Here is a 5,654-nt window from a genome sequence, read left to right on the forward strand (position 1 = left end):
TGGAGACTAAATGAGAGCTACATTTCCCAATGCTGCAGCGCTTTTCAGTGCCTCCGCCTTTACACTAGTCAATACTGCATTTCATGTTTCTTAACGAGGCATTTGCTTTAAAATGCTTTGAGCTGGCTCTGCTTCCACTCAGCTCAGCTGACCTTATTTTCAATGTCTTTAATAATTTTAATTTTTTTAAAAAACTGAAGTCATCAACTTTTATTTTCATGAGCTCTTTTATATGCAAATAATTTAGTTTTTCATGTAGCATGCTGTTCTCATATTTTGGATATTCTGTTTTGAGGATGCTTCTTTTTTTTTTTTGCCAGTTTTCCTATTTCCCTATGTTATCACTATTTTCTTGAGTATCACTTTTGCTGGCTATTTATCTTGATTATTTTCTTTCATATTTTAAGATTTACTTAAATATCTGGTGAGCCTTGATTTTTATTCATCTATTAAATGATATAGTAACACCTCAAAGCCAAGATTTAGGTTTCTAATGCCATTCTCCAATAAAAGGAATCAGGGCTCCTTGGAGAATGGTATTCAGGGCTGGGTCAGGGAAATATCCTTAGGGCCAAACAATAAGAAAGAGCTCAAAACTAATTACAACCATCAATTTATGTCAAAGGAATATAGGGTCAACTGAATGAGCTTACAGTGGCTAAGGATATTTGAGCATTAAAATAACTAAGTATTGACTTATAACCTAAAGTGTGAAATAAATACCCATGAATGTATATGATATAAATTAAATAATTGAAATAACAAATAAGAAGAGGAAAAGATAAATGTTTCATGTAAAATAATTTAAAATAATTTATATGTCCTCTGCCTCTAAGGAATTGGAGTGACTTCTTCCAAAGAGAACAGCATTAATAAAAAGGAGAAGAGGTCAGTCCCTAGCCTCCATGCCTCCCCTCTGCTAGCAATCTGGTGCCACTTGGGCCCTAGGCGGCTGAAGGGACCGCGGTTCTGTGTGCTCTACACAGTGGCTCCATGGGATCGGCGTGAGGCGTTCTGCACTCCAGGGACATTTCCACTGCTGCTCTGAGAGGACCCATCTTCCCTGGACTGGGAATTCCTGGAGAGCTGCGTTTGTGAGCAGTTGGCAGGAATTTCCTAAGTCCCATCTCTTCATTTTCATTTGTGTTGCACTTTGGAACATCCAGAAACCATGAACACAAACAACGTTAGTAGTGAAGAGTTTGGCTGCCATTTTCTCGTTGAGGGCTTTACTGCCAAGTACATTCTGGACCAAAAAATTAATGAATTCTCTTCTTCCGATGATAAGGTTGCCTTCTATGTTGTGGACATGGGAGACATTCCAAAGAAACATCTGAGATGGATAAAAGCTCTTCCTCAGGTCACCCCATTATGCAGTCAAATGTAATGACAGCAGGGCCATAGTGAAGACTCTAGCTGCCATCGGGATGGGATTGGACTCTGCCAGCAAGACTGAAATACAGTTGGTGCAGAATCTTGGGATATCTCCAGAGAGGATCACCTATGCAAACCCTTGTAAACAAGTGTCTCAGATTAAATATGCTGCCAATAACAGAGTCCAGATAATGACTTTCTATAGCAAAGTCAAGCTGAAAAAAAGCTGCCAGGGCACATCTAAAGGCAAAGCTGGTTTTGTGGATTGCCACTGATGACTCCAAAGTGGTTTGTAATCTCAGTGTTAAATTTGGTGCCATACTCAAGACCAGCAGGCTTCTTTTGGAACCAGCCAAGGTGCTAAACACTGATGTCATCAGTGTCAGCTTCCACATGGGCAGTGGCTGTACCAACCCTGAGACTTTTATGCAGGCCATCTCTGATGCGCACTGTGCCTTTGATATGAGGGCTGAGGTTTGTTTCAACATGTATCTGCTAAATATTGGTGATGGCTTTACTGGATCTGAGGATGCAAAGCTTAAGTTTGAGGAGATCACCAGTGTAATCAACCCAGCGCTGGACAAGTATTTTCCATCAGACTCGGGGGTGACACTTATAGCTGAGCCAGGCAGATACTATGTTGCATCAGCTTTCATGCATGCAATTAATATCATTGCCAAAAACTGGTCTTAAAGAACAAACAGGCTCTGATGATGAAGATGAGTTGAGCGAGAAAACCTTTATGTATTATGAGAATGATGGAGTACATGGATCATGTAATTGTATCCTCAATGATCATATGCACATGAAGCCCCTTCTGCAGAAGAGGCCCAAACCAGATGAGAGGTATTATTCATCCAGCATCTGGGGACCCATCTGTGATGGCCTCAATCACATCTTTGAGCACTGCGGCTTGTCTGTGGGAGACTGGATGCTCTTTGAAAACATGGGTGCTTACACCATGGCTGCTGCTTCTACTTTTAATGAATTTTAGAGGCTATCTACTATGTGATGTCAGGGCCGACATGGCAACTAATGCAGCAAGTCCAGAACCAAGACTTCCCACCTGAGTAAGAGGAGGACGCTGGTGCCCTGCCTGTGTCTTGTGCCTGGGAGAGTAGGATGGAGTGCCTCCTGGCAGCCTGCGTGTCAGCTCACATTAACGTAGAAGCCATTCTTGTAATGGTTATTCGAGTGTAGCTTGACTTAAGGGATTTGGGGATACCATTAACTTAATGATTGCTAGTTTGAAATGTCTGTGTAAGTGGGGTTGGCACAGATGGAACAAGGTGGAAGGCCTAGGTGATGGGGTCACACTTATGTGTTCCTATGGAAACTATTTGAATTTTTGTTTTATATTCATTTTTATTCAATTCTTAAACATGCTACTGCAGAATACCCCCTCATCTGCCAGGCAAGCATTTGTAGCTTGTGCATTGGAAGAACTGGCCCACTTACTGTTGTGACCTGTTTTAACAATGAAGTATCTTGGAAATTAAAAAAAAAGTGCGTGTGTGGGGGGTGGGGTGGGGAAGAGTAACATTACCCTGGTAAACTCTGAGAAGATTTGCCTCAAATGGTGATCAAAAGGCTGACATCAGGGTGTGGAAGACGGCGGCCAATGGGACAGCAGGATACAAGATAGTGTGTGAATGAGAGAGCCAAAGGAGAGTGCATGGACGTGTGGGAAGTGTCTGTATTTGTGAGTGAGGACCAGCTATATACCACAGGACAATCGGGGACTGGCGAACCAGGCTCCCTGGCTGAGCAGCCTATACTACTGTTGAAATCTCTCCTAGAGTGGCCAGATCTGCCACAGAGACTGCACCATCTTGAAGTGAGAGCAGCTATAATCAGAAGCCCAGCCTTACCTTCAACTGGGGAGATCTCGGATACCTCCTAGGAACCCATAACCATATCACCTAAGGGACCAGCTGTCTCATCAGTGAACCCACAAACACTGAGACTCCAGCCTCCCCGGCCACAGGTGCCTAAAAAGTTTGTCCAGGGGGAGACAAAGTGGTGCTGAATACATGGATGGGCCCTGCACCTTCTCACAGAGCACATAGAAGTAATAGCTGAATCGAATAACATCCACCTGGAATTGGCACAGTGATATCTTTACTGACATAGCTCCTAGGGCAATGGAGATTAAGGAGGAAATAAGCAAATGGGACTACATCACAATAAAAAGCATCTGCACAGCAAAAGAAACCATCAACAAAACAACAAGAATGCCCACTACATGGGAGAACGAGAGAAAGATCTACATAACCAGACACTCTGAGAATAACAATCATGGGGAGACAAAGAAACAGCCCACATACAAAAGAAAACGAGGCATCACTAGAAAAGGAAGTAAACAAAATGGAGACAAGCAATATGCCAGAGAAAGAATTCAGAGCCTTTGTTATAAGGATGCTGAAAAGAACAAAAGACAAATTCAACAATATGTGTAAGAACCAAGAGGAAAAAAAAATGACATTGCTGCAATAAAGAACACAATAGAAAGCATCACAATAAAAGGATGATAAATGTTCCAATCAAAAAAATTGGCAAAGTACCTAAATAGACGCTTTTTGAAAGAGGACATACAGATACCCAAGCAGAACAGCAACTGAAAAAAAAAATAACATAAAAAACAGGAGTTAGAGCCTAAAGGAAATTTGGAACAACACGAAAGAAATGAAACAACATTTGCATAATAGGGGTACCGGAAGTAGCTAAGATTTGGAAACAGCCTAAGTGTGCATCAGCAGATGCATGGATTAAAAAACTGTGATACACCTGCACAGTGGAATACTACACTGCCAGTAAAAGAAGGAAATTTTACCATTTACAACAGTGTGGATGGAGCTGGAGAGCATTATGCTAAGTGAAATAAACAAGTTGGAGAAAGATAAATATCACATGATCTCACTCATATGTGGGATATAATGAACAACATAAACTAAAACAGATCCAGAGAATATGAAACACTGAACAGTCCAATATCAGACAGAAAGCATGTGGGGGTGGGGGTGGCGGATGCGTTAAAAGATCAACCAATGGACTTGTATGCATGCATATTACAAGAATACTGTACACAGCAAGGCTATCAATCAAGTTGAGGTTGAAATCAGGAGCTTCACAGAAAAAAAGTACTAAGGGAACTTATTACCACCAAACTAGTAATCCAAGAAATGCTAAAGGGAGTGCTGTAAAGACAGAAATAGGAAAGGAAGAAGGAACACAGCATAAAGAATGAAAATGGTGACAAACATGTACCTATCAATAATAACTTCAAATGTAAATGGATTAAATGCCCCAATCAAAAGACATAGAATAGCTGAGTGGATAAGAAAATATGACCCGTATATCTGCTACCTACAGGAAACCCACCTCAGAACAAAGGACTCACACAGACTGATGGTGAAGGGTTAGAAACATGTTTTTCAGGTGAATGGAAATGAAAAAAAAAAAAGCTGGAGTAGCAATCCTTATATCTGACAAATTAGACTTCAAGTGAAGGCCATAAGAAGAAATAAGGAAGGCTACTTCATAAAACTAAAGGGAGATATTCAACAAGAAGATATAACTCTGGTAAACATCTATGCACCCAACATAGGAACATCCAAAAATATTAAAAAAAAAATTTCTGGAGGATATCAAGGGAGAGATTGACAGCAATACAGCCATAGTAAGAGACTTTAATATCCCACTAACGACACTGGATAAATCCTCTAAACAAAAAATTAGCAAAGAAATATCAATCCTAAATGACTCACTAAATCAATTGGAATTAATTGACATCTTCAGAACATTTCACCCAAGGCCACAGAATATATATTCTTTCTAGGTGCACATAGGTCATTTTTAAAGATAGACCACATGTTAGGACAATGCTTGTCTCTTCAAAATAAAGAATATTAAAAACATGTCAAGCATCTTCTCAGATCACAAGGGCATAAAATTAGATATCAACTACAGGAAATACTCAAAAACATTCAAACACATGGAGGCTAAATAGCATGTTATTAAACAATGAAGGGGTTAACAATGAAATAGAAAAGAAATAAAAAAACTTCCTGGAAACAAATGAAAATGAACACACAACAACCCCAAATCTCTGGGACACATTAAAAGCAGTCCTAAGAGGAAGTTCATAGGCCTACCTCAAAAAACAAGAAAAATTAATAATAAACTATTTTACCCAAAGCTTAAAGAAATTAGAAAGAGAACAACAAGAGAAGCCCAGAGTAAGTAGAAGAGAGGAAATAATAAAGATTAGAACAGCAGAA

General features: G+C 40.0%; 1 pseudogene; it reads left to right on the plus strand.

Moving 5' to 3' along the window:
- Positions 1 to 1,171: 1,171 nt before the first annotated feature.
- Positions 1,172 to 2,574, plus strand: LOC102766609 (annotated as a pseudogene).
- The last annotated feature ends 3,080 nt before the right edge of the window (positions 2,575 to 5,654 follow it).

Source organism: Myotis davidii, unplaced genomic scaffold (assembly GCF_000327345.1).
Source record: "Myotis davidii unplaced genomic scaffold, ASM32734v1 scaffold416, whole genome shotgun sequence".
NCBI classification, from domain to species: domain Eukaryota; kingdom Metazoa; phylum Chordata; class Mammalia; order Chiroptera; family Vespertilionidae; genus Myotis; species Myotis davidii.